This window comes from Adiantum capillus-veneris, chromosome 4 (assembly GCF_014529385.1).
Source record: "Adiantum capillus-veneris isolate H3 chromosome 4, ASM1452938v2, whole genome shotgun sequence".
Classification (NCBI taxonomy): domain Eukaryota; kingdom Viridiplantae; phylum Streptophyta; class Polypodiopsida; order Polypodiales; family Pteridaceae; genus Adiantum; species Adiantum capillus-veneris.
The window spans coordinates 113,856,496-113,878,422 of record NC_140934.1 but is presented as its reverse complement, the minus strand read 5'-3'; positions in this window follow the sequence as shown (position 1 = coordinate 113,878,422).

The window sequence follows — 21,927 nt, the reverse complement described above, 5'->3', positions numbered from 1 at the left end:
CAAAGCAAAGTTCTTTGGAAATTTTATAGGAAACACAGATTCGGGGAACTGGCAAAATAGGGAATCTCAGCTCACAGAATCCCTTCCAGTCTAAACTGTGCAAGGCACTTAAGAATCCCTACCAGTCTACACTGTGCAAGGCACTTATAGTTTTGGTTCTCAGGGTTGAGGCCATCACTCTCTGCAAGGGCTTACAATTCTGCATGCAAGGCATGCTAGGGCGATGGATTCAATTCTACCGCTTCATGCATTACGCTTCCGCTATCACACTCGCAACTCTGTCAAGGACAGACTAATGATGGCTTGTTAATATGATTGTTGGTTGCTATCAACACACAACAACACTAAAAAGCACCTAAAATTTTGACTAGGTTCTCCGGCAAGGTGTCCTATTCAACTCATCCTCCTACAGTCACGACCCATACACGGTAGATGGTAAGGATTTTAATTGCTTTCTGTTGCCTCTCTCGATGAGAGCATCATACAGACAGATTGTTGTATGCTTATAGGATAAGCTGCAAAATAGGCATAAGATGCCTAAGGGCACACATTCTGGGCACACACACACTAGAAATTTAAGGAAAGTTCCTTAGCCCCGCATGCTCTTCTTCTCTCTCTTTCTCTTATTTCTCTCAAGAATAATGAAAACTTTCTAAGAAGCTTTTGTTACATGTTTTGTTTGGGAGTCAGCATGAGCCAAGGTGCTCCAACTCTCAGCTAGAATTTGGCCAAGATTCTATTCACATTAGTTTTCATCGGTTTATCAATTGAACACTAATTGCCGTAAGAGCTAGGAGCCACACACAGGCTGGCTAAGAGCCATTGTCGAATTTTGGGTAGGATCCAACTATTGGCATTCCTTGGGTGACTGTTCTTATGATCGAATAGATCTGCCCAATGGAGTACACATCGAATACACCGATGTTCATGAACAAGCTTGAGTCTTGTCATTTCGGAGGATTAGGGTGTCATTTTTGCACTATATGTTTCTAGTGCGACGCTCAAGTTGAGTTTTTGATACTCTTGCACTTACATCAGCTGATCTATACAATGGAGTCTACAGGCAGCAAACAGTTGAGACAACATGGATATTGATACGAGCTAGGCTTCTCACTGGTGTGGATTTCTTGCTCTCTCTATAGCACTACGAGTGTCTATGGACGCATTGTTCTGGGGTAAGATCCCGCGGGTGCTTACTAAATAACCCCATAGTCATGGAGGATCACAATTGATCTATTCTCGTTATACTTTCAAGGAAAGAAGTCCGCACTATACCACGCGATGGCAGAAGAATTCACCTTCTCAAGTTGATTCCAAATCATTCTGTACACGATTGACTATGTTGGTTACCGTTACCTACTAATCGAGCAGTTTCTATAAAGGGTCTTACCAAAGGGTTTGACTACGTAGATTCTACTCAAAGGGTTTGGATTGTAACGGCAACACCCAGGGTTTCCGGTGCAATGTTGCTTGTTTTTTCAGACGTGGACGACGTGTTCCTCTGTATTTGAATACGGGTAAGTGAACATTCAGTTCAATCTCCACGTATGCATCTATTGATTTGGTGTTATTCCAGTTTTTAGTATGCACTGCTTGGTTTTTTCAAGTCGTTTAAATACGCTTGAATATTTAAGGGCCATTCCAAGGGCATGTCAAAACAAGTATTTTGGGCCGTAGTGTCCAATGTACATTATGCTGTTATGAATCCACTTGTAGGATTCGATTTGGCACATGTTGTCACATGGGATACAACATGGTCTAGGGACTCAAGGAGTTTGGTTTAGCCAGTGTGGAGCAAGGATAATGAGGATCCCTCTCACTCCCGTCGCAGAGTGTTTCCGCTTACCTCCACGCACAAGTACATCTTGTACTTGAAGGATGTTCTTTTTTTAGACATTCTTACATGAGACATATTCCACATGTGGAGAATATGAGTCTCTGGGAATAACAATGGTGCCCACTATATCAAGTATGTGTCACGACAAAGTCCTTAAGTGCTGGTCCAATCAAGTTTTCTAGACCATTTGTAGCACGAGGTATCAGGAGCAATTTCAGTGGTTAGAAATTGTCGGATACTTAGCATGACTTGTTCACGTACAAGTACTACTAAACAACATTACAGATGGTTGTTTATACATATAGCAAGGCTCTAAGTTGTTAATGAAAAAGTTTCATTGTTTGTACCTAGAAGTGATCAATGTTTCACCTTCTATTATGATTCAGACGTTTCAGCAAGGCTTGCACAATATTACAACTGAAAGTATTTATTTTATTTTTAGAACTATTTACATTCCTTTTTAATGTGTGCTAGGCGCATCACATTTGCCATAAGTATTGGCAAGGATCACCATGGATATACAAGTTCGGATCTGTTTTTTGCTAAATGCATGCACACTAGGTGTTATAGGCCCTAGTGTTTAGCAAAGGCTAATTTGGAACGGCATGCATATTCCTCAACTTGTTGCTTATGAAGTATTTTGCACTCTCTGTGCATATCTCAATGAGTTTACTTTTCGGTCTACCAATCACCAATAGAGGTCATGGCTTGGTTTGGGTGTTTGTGGATCTTTCACGTTAACCACGATGGTTATTCAACCAACTGTTGATTTCTTTGTACATATTTTGTTCGTTAAAAATTACGTCCCTACTCCTTAAGATTTTACCATCTTCAGGATTCCATAGGCGATACCCAAAGTCACCTTCTCCATAGCCAATGAAGAAACACTTTTTGGACTTTGCATCTAGCTTTGATCTTAGGCTTCTATCTATGTGCATGAAAGCCTCACACCCAAACACTTTGAGAAATGCATAATTCACCGGTTTACCTGTCCATGCCTCTTCTGGAACTCCTCCATCCAATGCCGTTGAGGGTGATCGGTTGATTAAGTACATAGACGTACTTACAGCTTCCGTCCAAAGCTCAAGCGGTAGGCCTGCATGTAGCCGCATGCTTCGTTCTCGCTCCATGATTGTCCTTTTCATCCTTTCCGAAATCCCATTTTGTTGAGGTGTCCTTGGGGTTGTCCTTTGCCTCCAAATGCCATTGCTAGCACAAAAGCTTTCAAAAGCTTGGCTGCAATATTCACCTCCATTGTCGGATCTAAGGCATTTAACTTCGGTACCTGTTTCATTCTCCACAAAGGCTTTCCACCTTTGAAATATGGAAAATACATCGGATTTATTCTTCATGACATAAACCCATGTTTTTCTAGTCGCATTGTCTATGAATGTTACATAGTACAATGAGCCACCAAGTGATGGTGTACTTGCAGGACCCCAAACATCAGAATGAACCAACTCAAGTTTTTTATTTTTTCTTTCATTTTCTGATTTTTGAAATTTTACCCTCTTTTGTTTATCATAAACACAATCTTCACAGAACTCGAAGTCCACTTCTTTCAAACCTGGTAGAAGCTTCTTTGTTTGAAGGATTTGCATTCCTTTGGCACTCATATGCCCAAGCCGGTAGTGCCACACCACACTGTCAACTTCTGTAGTTGCTGCACAAGCTGAAGGCTGCGTGCTGATAGTACAACAAGTAAAGTGTACCTGACCCTTTCTCCCTCCCAAGCACCACCAAAGATCCCTTTGAGATCTTCCACCGTTTGTTTCCGAATGCAATGTTGTGACCTTCATCGACCAATTGTCCTTTAGAGATCAAATTTTTGCGAAGAGAAGGAACATGCCTAAGATCTTTAAGCTTCCATTCATTTCCGTTAGCAATTTTGACAGAAACTGTACCTTTGTCGACAATCTCACAAGCTTCATCATCTCCCAAGTATACATACCCAAAATTACCTTTGGTGTAATCTTGGAAATGTTGCATGTGTGGTGTTGCATGGAATGAAGCCCCGGAATCTACTATCCAGGAATTAGACACGTTGTTTAATGAGAGAATTAGAGCATCTTGCTTTACTTTACCTGCCACATTGGCCTCCGATGTTGGCTTGTTGTCTTGAGGCTGTGCCTCCTTCTTCTTCTTGGACCAACAATCCTTCTTGACGTGGCCCTTCTTGCCGCAGTTGGAACATTCAAGAACTGACTTTGTGCGTGACTTGCTCCGCCTTGAGCGATCACGACCCTTTTGGTTTTTGAACCTCTCCTTAGGCCTTCCTCTTGTTTCCACTGACAGTGCAGCACTTGATGATTCTCCTGTGCTTCTCCTTCGTATTTCCACGTCGCTTAGGAGAACACCCACAACATCATCAAACTTAAGAGTATTTGTGCCATAAATAGAATTGCTTATAGCCATCACAAGGCTGTCCCAACTATCCGTAGAGATGATAGTATAAGGAAGCTCGCACTTCGTCATCGTTGAAATTGTCACTTCCACGATTGAAGTTGACTTATGTTTGTGTTAAAGTTATTTAGGTTTTCTGCAACTGAACCATTCTCTGCCATCTTTAGATTGAACAAGCGCTTCATAAGAAATACCTTATTGGATGCCGATGGTTTCTCGTAGAAGTCGTCAAGTGACTTCATCAAGTCCTCCGTGGTCTTCATCTCCGAAACATTGAAGGCCACCGTTGACGCCAAGCTTAACCGGATTGTTCCCAGTGCCTTTCGATCAAGGACAATCCATGCTTCATCTGCCATTGTTGCGGGCTTCTTCGCAAGACCGCGTAGTGGCAAATAGAGGTCCTTCTGGTAGAGATAGTCTTCAATCTGCATCTTCCAATGTTGGTAGTTTTTGAAGGGGATCGGGGAGCACCACAGACGGAGAGAGAGAGAGAGAGAGAGAGAGAGAGAGAGAGAGAGAGAGAGAGAGAGAGAGAGAGAGAGAGAGAGAGAGAGAGAGAGAGAAGGAGACACACACACGATGTGGGTGGGGAGACTCAAAGAGTGAGCAACCCCCTATACACTTATGCTATGACGCCTATACCCCAACAACCTCCCACTTAAAGGCGACTGTGCCTTTAAGCAAGAGAACCTAGTCTAAAGACTACAAAAGGCGAGAGAAAACCGCTCTCAATCGATGCCCACTGGCTGGCTGTGATCGTGTGCATCCGGTTGTCCTGCTCATGTGTAAGTCCATACACCACCAGACGTACCGCACACGTACTGCAAGTATGTACGCAATACCTGCATATCTCCCTCGTGCACTATGCCATCATCAGTCAACAAACGACTGACAACCCCAACTGCAAATGCTCCCACTGCAGCTGCGATATCTGGTCTCAAGATCAACATCTCATACATGAGACCCCCGAATGCCGATGTAATGCTAGCGGGCCCTGCTAGCTCTACAGAGCATGCATCAACATATATATCCCTGGCAATAGGCATCTTTGACTGACAAGGCGTTTCAGCCACATGCATCTCCTGGTTGTCCACAAAAGACGCATCAACCTGTTGTGCAACCTCAGAGAAAACCAACTGCTCTAGGTGTCTGCTGGAAGACATATCCTGCACACATATCCCCATGCTCACTGTCGATCATAGTAAGAAAGAAATGATTGCATAATCGTTTGACGTCTCAGCCTCCTCTGCAATCATCCACTGCAAACATGACCATTCAATCTGCTATGACACACTAGACCTCTATATTGCTCAAACTCCGTATCATAGACTCTTGCACAACGTCCTCCTGTCAGTCTACCACACAAGCCAAGACCTACTATCAAACCTGTCTATTCATGCTCTAGAATGTCAGAGACAACACCGTCTCTCTCGTGATCCACATGCAATGGGTAACCTGTACCACTCCTGGCATCTCTCGCAATCACTAGCAAACCCAAATGCAACGCAAAAGATCGCTCAAGCAACGATACCCGACATCCACTATCTCGTAACTGTCTGACTGAGATCAAATCCCGTCTCAGATCTGGCACATAACGCACATGACGCAGGGTAAATCTCATACCACTGGGCAAGGACAAACATACGTCTCCTGTACCCTCAATGTCAAACACAGCACCATCAGCCATGTGCACACAACCAAGTCTCCCACTAGAAAACGTGCTAAACCACTCACGATGCGACGTGACATGAAAAGTAGCATCTGAATCTAGTAACCAATGTGAAGACAATGTGCAATCCGATATGCAATCCGTAGACATAAGATCGTCTGAAGACAAGCTAGATGTAAATGTGACATCGCCGTCACAAGCATACTCAGTAACCACCGTATTGATCTCACTAGCATCTGTCATGCCCAAATCTGCATCACGCATCTGTCGCCTCCGTTGTCTCAAACGCCTAAAACATCGACGCCTAATGTGCCCTCTATGTCCACAATGCCAACATGTCAAGTCTCTATGCCGTCGAGACTTGCGTGTGGGACCAATCTCTCCCATGGACATAGAAGTGGGACTAGACTTCCCTGTATACATGGATGTCACGTACATAGCATATAAACTCTGCCATAAAGCATGAGTTGTAGTCTCCCTCGAGACCTGCCAGTAAACAAACTCAACCAGATGCAAACAAATCGTAGACATGGCTAACTCATCAAGATCTTGCCAATCATCATCACGCATAGAATTGGGCTTCGCCGATAAACCACATCCACCAATGCAACAAGCATATGTTCCTTCCAAGCAACAAAATCTACACCATCAAACTGTGTCAGACCATAACGCTGGAAGTCAAATGAAAAATCAGCCATAATGCTCACAAAAGAGCAACCAACAATGAGTAGCAAATGTCAACCAAATCAGCCCTAAACTGGCTCGAATCGCATCAACAAAAGTCTGCAAATATGGCTGCAAATCAGCCCCAAAACAGCCCCAAAATTCAGCTCTTAAATAGCTGCATAAACAAGTCACAAATGTGTCCCAAATCAGCCTACAACTGAGCCATACATGGACACCTGCAAAGAGGAAACAATGGCTCAAAATTCAGCGCCCAAATAAGTCCTCAAACCTGTCTGTAACTTGTAAACCTGTAGCTGAAACCTGTTGAAAAACCTCAAGCCATTAGTGCTCGAATCCGACTACCTAGCTCGTAGCCACACAAGCATACATCACAATATTCACTCTTGTGAGTGAGCCAAGATAACTGTACGCCTGTCAAACCCGTGAGCTAATCACCAAGCCCACACTGTGCGGTATCGATGCATACACACGCACAAATCTCCCACCTGCAGAGAACACCGCACGCAAATGCTGAGTGCAACCCGCAATCTCTACCTAGATCGCATAAATGATACGCATAAAACTCCTGGGAAAATTTCGCCAGAGTTTTGTTAGTAAAATGGCCACAAAACCAGTAACCAAACTGACTGCACGCTCAAAACCATGAGCAACCAAAGCGCATCAAAACGCACTCCAAATGCATGCACCAATCTCCACACTTTGCATACATCATTGCAAACACCTGCAAATCTAGTACACAAATATCTGATCTACCTGTGACTGCCAAAAAACATGCTCGAGGCATACATTGCCGAGCTCAAAATGCAATCACATTAGTCTCCCTGAGCATCAAACCACATAAGGCATACATCGTATCCTCCCACCTGTGAGGAAACTTGCAGCAAATATCACTCTCACATCTGAGAGCAAACCGTGTGTGGAATCATCAACACATAATAAACAACTGCTGCTGCTGCAAAAAAAATTCAGCGTTCAGAATTTTAAAATTTTGATATGACGAGCGCATCCGGAGCGTGCCAAATCCCCAAGGTAGACTCCTGGGATCACATGTATCCGAGTTCGGGTGTGAAAGCTGTGCCAAAAAACCTCCGTATCGACCCAAAAACGCAGCATAAACTGCCAAAAGAGGGCTGAAAAATGTAGCTCCTCAACCGTAGCTCGAATGAAGTTTTTGATGGCTCGAATGGCTTTGAAAGGGGGGTAAAACGTTAGGACACCTAGTGGAAACGCTCTCGGAAAGCTGAATTTGCCGATGCCGAAGTCGAAACCCTGTTTGCACTCTTGAAAGTGCGCGCGCGCACGGACACGATTTCGGGAATGAAACTGGCTCTCCGTTGTCGTCGTGACTGTGCACACACGCGCTCCCTCCGCACCTACGCTCTGAGACCAATTGAAGGGGATCGGGGAGCACCACAGACGGAGAGTGAGAGAGAGAGAAGGAGACACACACACGATGTGGGTGGGGAGACTCAAAGAGTGAGCAGCCCCCTATACACTTATGCTATGTATAAGGTATACAAGTCAGTGGGCGCCCAGACTCTGGGTGGCTGGGCAAGGCACAGACGTCTATACCCTAACAGTTTTTGCCGTTGAACTTCTCAATCTTGAGCTTCCCTTCCTCCGCCATAACTCCCACTCAATTCAAGGAATCCTTTCCTTGAGATAATTTAGCTACGAGCAAACCTTGCTCTGATACCAGCTGTTAGGAAATAAGACGTAGCTAAATAGATTTTTGAGTAGATTACTTAATGGAGAGAGATAGATTTTCACACACAAGAGATTATAGAGTAGAGAGAGAGAGAGAGAGAGAGAGAGAGAGAGAGAGAGAGAGAGAGAGTACACACGATATACGTGGTTCACCCAATGTGGGCTACGTCCACGGGAAAGCAGCCACTCAATGGCTTTAGCACTTCAAAAGAAGAAGTAGTTTACAAAAGGATTAAACCCTTAATAGAGCTCCCGCCTTGCTTCACTCTCACTACCTCACACTCACCTTGTTGCATCAACTTCACACTATGAAATGTGTGTAGAAATGGCCTTCTTTTATATGCCAAAAGGGCTGCTCTCTCTTATGAGAGGCAGCCATGTGTAGCAGCCCTTGTGCGAATAAGTCCAAATCGGACCCTCCAATCCGCCCATGTGTGGCCGCCCTTGAGAAGACAAGTCCGCTTTTGAATTTGGCCACTGGCCATTGAATTCGGCCACCGGCCACCGACCATTGACTTCCGACCACCGGCCACCGGCCATTGACTACTGGCCACCGGCCAACTGACCGGTTGTTTTCCGACCACTTTTCGGCCGCCGACCGGCCATAATATTCCGACGAAAAGGAATATTCCGATGAGGGGAAAAAAAAGTCTCAGGGGGCTTTCGCCCTCGAGGCCCCTAAAGTTGCCCCTGGTTTTTGACTGTGAAAATTTTGGTTTCCGGTGAGTGATTTACCTTCACGCACGATGGCTTCTCATCATAATGGGGGCCTTACAAATGTGCGCTTTTACAACAGAAAATTACAAGGGTAAATCAGGCTCCATACTTAACACCTTGAACACTAGTTATAGTGGGGTTATTTACTGTTGAACTTGGAAAACAAGTCAAGGACTTAAACTTGGCTGATGAGTCATGTTAGCAAGTTACTTTCATGGAAAGTGAAAAGAGGTACTCTTTAGGGTACATCTTTGTGTGAAAAACTCGTTTTGCATACTCATGTGTGTTCTAAATGGAGTCTACACACTATGATCAAGATGTTACTCTTTGTTTCATTGAACCTCCTGCTGAACCGTGTTCCGGTCAACCAAACAACTGGATCCATGAAGGATGCCACTTGGGAAAAATTAGTGTTCTTAAGAAGAGGTTCTCCACTTTTGTTTTCGAGGACGGAAACTCTTCTAAAGGGGGGAGTAATGCCAGGACACCGACAAGGCCGGACTAGACAAGGGCAGGGCCAGGCGGTGTGGAACGGGGAGTCCAACTAGGGCAAAGGGCCAGGAGCTTGCCTATATAATGGGTGGTTGGGTAGTGGACTCTTAGGCTCTAGCTTCCCTTGTCTTACATGGAATTTTGAATCACCATTGAAAGGGAAGCCTCCTTGGTCTGAATAGTTGAAGGAACAAGCGGAGCGTAGCTATAATATGCTTTTTTAATGTCAAGTAAGTGGTTGCAGCAATTTTCTCAAAGGCAGACTTCCATCAAATTGTGAGTGCCTCTTCTAGCAAAATAGAGTTTTGCGTGTTGTCACATTGTAAGATCCTTTCATTTTCCTAATTGTGTGTTTGTTATCTTGTGGTCGTGTTTTCTCTACCTTGATAGAGGAGCAATCACTTTACATCCTCTTGTGCACTCGGGGGGTGCACTATGTAATCATGTTAATGTATAATGTGAGTTCAAAAGGAGGGGTTTTAAAATGAAAAAAATTTAAGGCAATTTAACATAGATACATTAAAATAAGGGGTTTTATATTCAGTTTTGCACAAAAAAATCCTAAAATAAGGGGTCATTTTATTCGTTTAGACATGTTAAAAGAGGAGTTTTTTTAATACCCCACGAACGCACGTTATATACGGGGGGTACTAAACAGTGAACCCTCCGAGCTTATGCACATTTAAATAACTTCATGCAGATATTGTATCATTGGTTTTCTTCAAGTTTTCCCGAACAAGTTGGTGCAAAGTAAAATTTTCTTTTACTTACACTTTTATGTTATCCTCACTAGTCAACTTTGTGCAAACATCTATGGTAGACATTCGCTTCTTGATATAGTAAGTAGTTTTATTTTTTATTATTCCAAGTTCTTGCCATGGAGTTTGAGATATAATAATTTAAGTAACTTGTTAATACCACATAGATCCTCGCAGAAAAACAATTCAAGCAAGTATAACCAATCAATGTCACCCATAAATCCATCATGAATACATTATTCTTTTCCAAAAATTATTGATGAATGCATGCATCATGCACAACTAACCAGCTAATATCAGGATTTAGGCTATCCCTTTCATAAAATCTAATATCTAACGAACCCAAATGATTTTCTCATATTAAACTGATCATTTTATATGGGAGGGACAAGGGTTAGAATATAGACATGTGCTTACAGATCTATCTCAACACGGGGCCAATGGTAAAGGGGTCCAAATGAGAGATGGTATGTCAAACAGAAAGGCTAACCAATGGAGCTTAAAAGACTTTAGGGTTAGCTTCATTAAATACCTCCAAAGGTTAGTGTTAAAAGTCCTTTGACCTTAGGTAAGCTAGGGTTGAGCTTGAGGTGGGAAGCCCAAGATTGAGGTGGGAACCCGACCCAAACTTGAGGTGCTTGTCGTGCTTGATTACTAAGGTTCTTGAGGTGCTTATTGTGCTTGATGAATAAGGTGCTTGAGGTGCTTGTCGTGCTTGTTGACTAAGATGCTTGAGGTTGTCATGCTTGCCGACTAGGGAGCTAGCTTGAGATGCTTGTGGGAACATTACCCAAGCTTGAGGTGCTTTGTCATGCTTGCTGACTAAGGTGCTTGAGGGTAAGGTGTTCCACAAAGTCAACAAACGTCCCTACAAGGAGGGAGCGAGCCCTACGAGGAGGGGCTAGGGAGAGAACACACACACCCTCACACAAGGCAAGCTTGGTACAAAGAAAGAAAATAGGACACTTGTCAAGCTCCTCCTCATGTTGCCCTCATGGTGTGCCTAAAGCCTACTGGTTGGCCTCCCAAGGGGTCCAATGATAAATTAGTTAATTTTATTAATTGTTTTAGCATTTCTAAATTCCTCTCCACCAAAACACCTAACACATGTACAAAACTGGCACCTGTGACCCGCCGTCGTTGCTCAAGCGGGTTGCCCAACCCCCTGATTTACCTGTCATCAACCGCCTGGGTCAAACACCATGTACTAGTCTCTTTCGCCCACCTATAACACCGTTGCATAGTGCCACACCAAGGCACCTAACCAACTACATACCCAAACCGCCAACAACATACCTCTACCACTTTAAGCACTCATTGGCAAACTGCCCACGTGCAAGAAAGCACCTCCAAGAACACCAAATAGAGCACCATTATGCTCACCATCTTGCTCAACCAACACTCTCGACATACCTGACATACTTAACCCACCCTCCCATCCATGTAAAGCTAGATCCTCATCTAGCAGATCCTGCACTTGCTCAACAGCCCACTGCACAACTGCTTTAATCACCATTCCTTTCAACCACCACGCACAAAGCTCCTTGGAAAGCTTGGAAACCACCTTGGAATCCGTATTACCTGTCATAGAGTGCACTGACTGCATAGGAAGGACCTCTATCTTTGACTCCGCACTTCCCTTCTCACTTTCCATGCACTCAATTCCAGCATTGTCGAGCTCCTCTTCGTCAACTGTCCCTTCAATTTCAAACAACACCACTTGCTTGTCGGCTGCAACCACCTGCTCTTCTACTGCATCATGCTCCACCAAGGAAGAGAAAAACTCGTTCTCTATCGCATCATCCTCGTCTTCTTCCACATGCACGGCTGCTTTATGCCTTTTGGCATAACTTTGCACCTGTAGCACCACTATGGCACATTCTAGAGCTAACTTCACCAACATGGCCATTAGCATGGCACCACACATCACCTTTACCTGCTCTTCACCAGTAGGTCTAGACAGCTCCACTTTGTCTTCACTAGGCACCTCGGATTGCACTTCATGTTGCTCCTCTCACACATTTACTGCTTCTCCACTTACATGCAAGAGGTCAAACTCATCATACCTGGATTGAGACAACTCGGTCTCCCAACTCGTGTCTGCATCCATAGAACTACTGTCACTTGACTCAATCTCTTCCCCTATTTCAAGCTCGGAAATCTCCTCTAGCTTTACCACTATGACCTCGTGTGCAAACTTCACTCTTTGACCTTCACCACATGTTAATGGATCTTCAACATCCGCACTCAAACTTGGCAGCACCTCCTTTGTCCACTATGGATCCACCTGCACATCCTCCACAATTGGAACCGCTCTAGTCGGCATCCTTGGCATAGGAACCAATCTGTCTCTTTGTATCCAAAGAACCCTTGATTCTTCTTGCACTTGCACTTCCTTTTGTACCACCTACAACTCGGCCACCATCGCATCACACTTCCTTGGCATCACAGTGCCTGAAAAACCCTACCTAGCTTCGCGCTTCTTCAAAATCTTTTTGGTCCACCCTTTCGCTAGAGCTATCGCCTCTTCAGACGACACCAGGCCATCTATCTCCACCTTATCATGCACTTCTTCATGCAGGAAATCCATGAATTTACTCAACTTTAAAAAACTGGCATGTTCTGTAGCAATTGCCTTGATCAATTTCCCCCAAAGGGCTTCAAAATCCCACTCAAACGCTTGAAAATCACCCTCCAAGATTTACTTCAAACCATCCAGGTTTCGCTTTACTTCATCTAGCTGCGCATCCGCTACAAATCTGCTTCAAAAAGCCGTCTCTAGGGCTTCACTTCTTCTTCACCAAGGCTATTGAACCATAGCCTCGTTTTACCATGAACTAGGAGCGGGAACACCTGTACCGCACCGTCTTCTCTCGATAGACCACTTTCCAACACGACCAATCCGTAATCTTGAAGCCAGGTTTCTACATCTTTGACCCAAGTGAAAATGGGAAATCTTGTCCAAGCCATCACTAGCAGCACCTGCTCTTCAAAGGCTGCACCTTCGGCGTCACCAGAATCATCACTTCGACATCAATTAGGAGCATCAACACACTCCTAAGTGGGGGCACCATAATCACCACTTCAACATCAACTAGGAGCATCAACACACTCCTCAGTGGGGGCACCAAAATCACCACTTCGACATCAACTAGGAGCATCAACACACTCCTCCGTGGGGCCCCCAGAAGATGGCGAGGGGGAATGGGGGAACACACCCGACAAAAACACAAGGGCCTCTCTATAGCTCAGGGTATCCACAATACCCATATCCTCTCAGAAAACACCTTCAAAAACACACTTCTCACTAGTAGACCACCGCCTGCTCAATTTCCTTTGCTCACACACTCCACAAATCCACCACACAACGCACACCTACTGCCACGGTCTGTCTCCACCTTGCACACGCACACAACCGCTCAATCTCACTCTCTCACATAAAGCACCGTCGATCCGGGGGGGCACACACATCCACACAATCGGCACTAAGGGGAAACACAAAAGCAGGAGAAAGAGAAGGGGGGAAGGGAAAATGACACGAGAGAAAACACAATGGAGGCTTCACCACTGCTCAAACACCCTTTACAACTCATTTACATCAAACGGTGCACCCACATGGTCGTCCAACAAGAAAACGCACACTTGGGTCTTTGCAGGCACACACCTTTGCACAAAAAGGCCAACCCAAGAACTCACACTCTCTCTCTATCTTGGCTCTTTGCAGGCTCACTGGCTCAAGGCCCTGGCAAGAAGCCTACTCTGGCAAAAAGCATGAAAAAAGGCTCAAAAATGGTTTATATAGGGGTGCCCCTTTCAATTTGGGCATTTGGGCTCTAATTGGTCCACCTTGCATCCACATTTGGTAACTTTGGGAGGAGGTAGCCACCTTTGGCTTCATTTCCTCTTTTTCTCTTCCTTTTGCACTTGAGAGGGGGTGCATTAGCGACATCGCTAATGCCTAGGCTTTTTTTATTTTTTCATTTTCCCTTATTTATTTTTCAACCTTTGGAAGGCCCCCTCTTCCACTGCCTCTTTGATTTCCCCCTTGACCACCTTTATCCGGCCCTTTCCTTGACCTATCCCCCACCAGCCTCCTCTCTCTCTATTTCTCTCTCCCCATTCTCCCTTTTGGTCCCGACCTCCCTCCTTGCCTTTGCTTTTCTTGGTCGGCCTTGAAACGACCCCACCCACTCCTTGTACACGTGGCGGCCCCTTTCGGTGAGGCGAGCTTTGAACTCTCTCTCTCTCTCTCTCTCTCTCTCTCTCTCTCTCTCTCTCTCTCTCTCTCTCTCTCTCTCTATCTCTCTCTCTCTCTCACAGCCTACAGGACTACCTCCTTATTATGCACCGGGGAGGGGGGCATTAGCGATGTCGCTATTGCCTCCCCTCTTGGCTTTAAAAAAAAAACCCTTCAAGGGCCACGCGTGTGAAAGGGCCCCCCGTTGGGCGGCCACATCATCAATCCCCACTGCCTACACAGTACACGGGTGCACCACCAGCCGTTGCCAAAACAGGCTATTCCAGCCCCCTCGCGCCACCACGCACCACCAGGCCTGCCAACGCAGCACCCCACGAGCTTGCCAACTCAGCGCCCCACGGGCTTGCGCCATAGCCAACAGGGCTCCTAGCTCCCCTCTCTCCAACCTACACTTCAAAAGGGTCGCATGGCCTAGCCTATATAGCCCAGACGCCCTGCTTCCTCCAATGCATGTGGGAGCTATGTCGTGCCATGTGGCAACTTGTGGGGGACCTCATCCCTCAAGAGCATATAAAACCCCTGAAAAAAAATTTGAAAATGAAAAGTCTTTCCCTTCAGAGCCGTGCTTCTTCCTGCTCAGTGATTACATGCCCGAATTGGAGAAACCCATTGACAAATCCCCTTTTGGACTTCAACCCGCTCAGCTCTTGCCACCTCTTGATCCTCGCAAGGCCGCAAACCGAGGTCGTCAAAATAAATAAATAAATTTGGTACCTTTCTCCGGGCAATTGCCCCAAACTTTATTCATCTATAACTTGGCGCTCGAGGCTCAGAATCACACGGCATCAATTTTGTTTACTCCGCATGATGCATGCTACCCTCTAGAATCCTGTCGAGGCTCAAGAAATGTCAGATGGCACATCCTCTAATGCGGACAAGTGGGCACAGACCCAACCCCCCCAAAACTGCAATCGACCATAACTTGCCAACCAGAGCCCCGATCCGCAATCCGACAAGATAGGCATGCTCCATAATTCAAGCTCTATGCATCTATCTGCTGACATCTGTCTGGGGTTTTCCCTGCCCGTCGAGGATCTGCAACACCTTCTAACTTTTAACTGCAATATCTTAAGCACCAGGTCTCCGTTTGACAAGCCATCTGGACCGGCTTCTAGAGCACATTGAACACTACATTCCAAAGCACTGACTTGGCACTTCTGGCACCTTCATCTGCTATCCCATCTAGACCATCCTCAAGCTCTTTTGGCCTAAAAATTGCTTCAGACATACATTCCCGATGTCATTGGTCAGCCCAGGGACTCCATACGTGCCCTAGGCTTGTGCACTACACCTGCCTGTAGCTTTTGATTGGCATAGACCACTTTCTAGCTCATACCAACTTTGCCTGCACCAACGGCAATAGGCTATGTGTTACCCACTCCTTTTGTGAGAAAATCATGTATGAATCCCATGTGCCTCCCTATGCGGGGCATAGAGGCATTCAATCTACTCTCTGAGGAGTAGAAACCTACTGCTATTGGCCTACCATGAAAGTGGACATACAAGAGTATGTTTCAAAATGTGTGGTATTCCAAAAGACCAAGTATGATAGAGGAAAGCAACCTGGATTACTCCAGCCATTGCCTATACCAAATTCACCATGGGAGAGTATATCCATGGATTTTATCTTTCGATTACACAAGTCTATCCATGGGAATACGGAAATATGGACAAAAGTTGACAGGTTTAGCAAGCAAGCATATTTTATTTCTGTCAAAAAGACTATTAAGGCACACCAATTGATAACTCTCTTCATATCTTAGATTTTCAAACACCATGGATTGCCAACATCCATCTTGTTAGATAGAGATCCTAGAATGACTAATAATTTTTGGAAAGGTCTCCTTGAAAATCTAGGTACAAGATTGAATTTCTCTTTGGCCTATCACCCATAAACGGATGGCCAAAGTGAGATAGTCAATCTTATGATACTCGATCTACTAAAGACTTTTGTTATAGATGTAGATCACCACTCACAATGGGAAAAGTACTTACCTCTTATAGAGTATGCGTACAATAATACTATACATAATTCTATGGGAAAAGAACCTTTTGAAATCATTGAGGGAAGACCTAAAAGTCCCTTGCTACTTAAATTACATGGGAAGATCTTTGATGCCGATGAGTATAGCCGTGACTTACAAGAATCTTTTCAAAAGATTAAGGAGGCTATATCCATCCCTCAACAAAGGAAAAAAGTTGTTGCTAACAAACAAAGAAGGGACTTAACATTCAAAGAAAATGATTGGGTCTTACTTAAGTTTCCCAATGCTCGATTGAGGCAAACCACATGCAAAAATCCTACGGGCCATCAAAAGTATTATGCTAAACTAGCAAAAAGATACTATGGTCCTTTCCAAATCTTGAAGCCCATCAAAATGAGATGGCTTATCAACTCAAGTTACCCAACCATTGGCTCATACACAATGCTTTTCATGTGAGCCTACTTAAGCCCTACAAAGGAGAGCCACCAAGTGAACCAATTATTGAAGACTCTCCTGAAATCGAAGACCAAGAAGAGGTGCTACAATCCAAAGCTATCCTTCGGCATGAAGACAAGGTATTATGGTATGGTAAGATTATGCGACGATATCTTATTAAGTTGAAAAATTATCCTTTTGAAGATGCTAGATGGATGCAAGGAATACAACGTAAGGATGGTATGAACCTTGTCAATGCTTACAATGCTACATTAGAGTAAGAAAATGTACAAGTTTCTTTCAAATGACCAATGTTTTTGTCTTATAAGACTAGTTCTCTTTTCATTGTGTACAAATTTAAATACTATTGATGCTTAGAATCATGTTTGTGATGACGACGTCTCTCAAACACCAAATATAATTTATCACTCTACTTGGGAGAATCAAATGGATTAAAGAGCAAACATGCTTGCAGCAGCTATGTCTCCCAAGCACCAAATGGATTAGTCATCCATCTTGAAAAGATGACGTAGGGTAAAGAGGGATCCTCTACCCGCTAAGCAAGATTGACTAATGAATCTCTTCTACATCATAGTTGAGGACGACTATGATTTTGAGAGAGAGGTTCATAAAATCTAATATCTAACCGATCCAAATATTTTCTCATATTAAATTGATCATTTAATCTGGGAGAATAAACAAGAACAAGGGTTAGAATATGCTTATAGATCTATCTCAACACGGGGCCAATGGTAAAGGTGTCCAAATGAGAGATGGTTTGTCAAAGACCAAGGCTAACCAATGGAGCTTAAAAGACCCTAATTGGGCTAGCTTCATTAAAGACTTCCAAAGGTTAGTGTTAAAATTCCTTTGACCTTAGGTAAGCTAGGGATGAGCTTGAGGTGGGAACCCGTCCAAAGCTTGAGGTGCTTGTTGTGCTTGATGACGGGGAATCCCAAAATCCGAGCCAATAAAATTGAGCCAACCATAAACCGAGCAAAACTTATAATTTTTCTTGATGCAAAATTGAGCAAATCATAAACTTTGCAAAACTACATTTTTTTTTTAATATCCTTGTGCAATATATTAGTTGTATATATCTTGGACTTTTATTGGTTAGAGACACTCCCTACATAGTTTCTTTACCTATAAAAATAAATTTTAAAGTGTTCTATCACTAACACATGCCAAAAACCTTCCATCAACATTGAAATTAACCAAAAAGGTGTATCGCATTTACAAATCAAAATGGAGAGCACAACAAACAAAATACTGCCGCACGAGAATATTTGGGAAAAAAGTTAATACCCATAAGCACATACCACCCAAAAAACTACTTCTTAAAACCATTGCAAGGTCCACAAGCTCTTAAGGCTGCATCAGCACCCGTGAACCTCCAAGTGCTTGGACTAACTCCAATTTCGTTAGAGCAACCTGATGCATGAACTCATGAGCATGAGTGTCAAGACCAAGTACTTGCATAAGTATGAAGTAAATGTGCTTACATGGCATATACACAAGGTGCTTGCTTTCTTGGTTTTGAAAATCCTCGCACAAGTACATCTAGGAAAATCTGACATTGTCACAGAGTATGTCACTCACTTTGCACTTGACCCCACAATCTTAACATAGAAAGTATGTGTTTCATTGCAAACCACAATGACCTCTCACACCAACTCTGCTGCCATGGTTCTACCCACTTCAATCTTGCCATGAAGCTCCTTTATTAATCGTGATCTCCATTTCATAATCTTTGCATCTCTAAATTTGGGACGGACGTTGCTAGCAACTCTTTGGTTCAATGGAACTGTTTCATGCATTCTTGTTGCTGATGTCACTCCTGCTTCCAAAAAAAAAAACCATTGGCTTGCAATTGCACTACCTCTTGAGGTTTCAAATTTGTGCCCTCTGCAACCACCCAAACATCGGGAGCTGGACCTGGCGGCCCTTCAACTATGCTGTGAACCTTCCTGTAAGGACATGGGTCCTATGGGCAAGACCACCGGCACGGCCGGATAGTGTATACGCTAGGGAAAGGCTATAAGATAGCACGGTTGGGTGGAGACTAGCACATGCATTACCATCGCCCTTTCATTGGTATCCGAGCTATTTTTGGGAGGAGGCTAAAAGCGGCTTGCATGTGCGTGCGACGCCCTGCTTCTCCCCTACGTTCCGCAAACAGCGACGCCTCCGCTGTGCAACAAAAAGAAGGCAGACACAGTTTCCTATGCGAGCAACACGTGGACAGACAACGACTGCATCCACCCCATCTACGCCCTCTATGATGGGCGACCAAGGCAAACTCGACCGACAACTTGATGGCACCGAGGCTCTAAAGGCTTCCGTTGGCGTCGTTGGCTGCGCACATAGGAAGGCTCGCTTAACCCTTGCATGAAGGAGGGTTGAACCCACCCCATGAGGGTAAGAGGCCAACACTTTGCCATCAAGATATTGGCCCTTGTTGTATATAACAAGGAAAGATAGTCTACTTGTGTTGAAAGGAAAACTAAAAGGAAAGAGAAAGCTTCAAACTTCAAGGAAGTAGCTTTACCCTTCCTTTTCACTTCTTGTAAGAAGGCAAGTTTTCCTCCAAAAATTCTTTTTTCCTCAAGGAGGTAGCTTCAAAGTGAAGAAAAGCCTTCACAAAAACGACTAGTTTTTGTGAAGAATCATCAATGGTGTTTTTACAAGGACAACAAGTGAAGCGCTCAACTTCTCGCAAGGCGAGGTTCGCATGCAACGCAAATCACGGAGCATACAAAACACAAAGACTTAAATTTCTCAAGCTATAAGTTGTCATTTCTTTTTCTCTCTTTGCATTAGTGTGTGTTTACCATGGCCAGTGAGGATATCCCACCTACACACACATTTGATTTTGAGCACGTAGATCAAAATCAGGGCACCACGAGTGCTACTGACACTATTATGCATGATGATGATGATCTAGGAGATCATGGGCTTGTAGATATGACTTCTTTCAAGACTTTGGAACATCGCCAAAGCATACTTGAAAGAAACCTCTTTGCACTCAATGCAAATGTTACCAATCTTACAGAGTTACTTGTGAAATTTATGAATTCACAGACAACTCAAGGAGCCACAAGTGGCACGGTTCAAAGGAACCAAGCTCGCACGACTCAAAGAGTCCAAGAGACAAGTGCTGCAGAAGGTAGCAATGCATTACTTAAGAATATCACCATTCCTGAGTTTCACGGGGAAGAGCGTGATCGCAACAAGGATGCGGTCAATACATTCTTACACAAATGGAGTGATATTCATAGATTGGGACACACCCCGGATATAAAGACGGCTGTGGAAACAAGTCTATCTCTTAAAGGCAAGGCCTATAAGTGGTGGATGACATTTCCAATAGATGCTCGTCCTCCGTCTTGGGCTGTGTTTCAAGCTTCTTTCTCCAAAGAGTTTTTGGACTCCAATGAAGAAGATAAGAATTGGTTAGCATGGGATGCATGCCGCATGTCTGGCCTCTCTCTCACATAGTACCTTTCAAAGTATCGGAAAATCATATTAAAACTAGAAGGTCTAGATGAATTCCAAAAGATACGGGGTTTTAATAGGGGTCTTGACAAAGACTATCGTCTTCATGTCAAGACCCAACATCCAAAAACTTTGGAAGAAGCCATTAGTCATGCACAAAGATATGATGATAATCAAGAGAGGAAAGGAAATGTTCCCTACTCTAAGAATACTTTTGCTAAGAGAAATGTGGCTAAGAGCCAATGGCGAGGTAGATCTCCCACACGTTCCAAGAGGAACAAGAGACAATCTACCTCTCCACGCCCACAAGAGGCTAAGAAGCCTAAGCAATCACGAGATACTCTGCGTGGGTCTCTCAACACTGCTGATTTTGAGCGTGCAAAGAAACACAATTTGTGTTTTAGATGTCTTTCGGACCAACATAACAAGAAAGATTGTCCTCTTTTGCAAGGCAAAGAAAAGGCCATGCACACGGTGCAACGCCTCACATTAGATTCATCTCCTAAATATTGTGCTGTAGAGGTTCTTCATATGGAAGAAAAACACAAGTGTTGTGTGCCTGCTTCAATGTGGCAGCCCACCTTTGGCCCCCATGATTTGATTCGCATGCATGGCACTATTAACGAACAACGTGTTCGTATTTTAGTGGATGATGGTGCAACTCATAACTTCTTGAACTATAAGCTAGTCAAGAAATTGAAGCTTACATAGACTCCCTGCTCTCACAAGTATGTGGTGGAGCAGATGTCTGTGAATGATAAAGAAGTATGGGACACGGTAGTTCAAGGGGTTGAGCTTATTGTTCAAGATACGGACGATGACCCTTGACTTCCAAGTTATGAACATGGACCATGCTGATGTAGTTTTAGGACGGGAGTGGCTGCATGGTTTAGGAAACACATTGCACACTAGTTATGAACACAACTTCTTATCCTTTATGGCCAATGGTAAACATGTGCTTTTGCTTGGTGAGAAAAATATACCATCTGCACCTCTTATATGTACAACCAAGCTTTCTAATTTGCAGAATTTTTTTTTAATAGATGAAGTCTTTTTGTGTTACTGCTTGTCTCCAAGTCTTGTGAATTCTCAAGAGCAAAGTGCGGTGAATTCTAGTAAGGGTATGCAACGTGCAATGAATTCTAGTAATGGTATGCAAAGTGCAATTAATTTTACTGATAAACAAAGTGTTAACAAATCTAACGAGCAAAGTGCTCTCAATTTTAATTCTATAGAGCGACGTGCAACTGTTGTAAAACAAACATTACAGGAATTACAAGATTCTCCATCCCAGCATAACTCTAGTTTACATTTTCCTTTTGCATAACAAAAGCTAACTCACTTACTCACAGAGTATAGTGATGTGTTCTCAAGTGATTTACCACCGGGTTTACCCCCTACACGTGATGTGCAGCATGGCATAAATGTCTTGCCAGGCACTAAACCGGTGAGTAAACCACCTTATCGTATGAGTGCCAAAG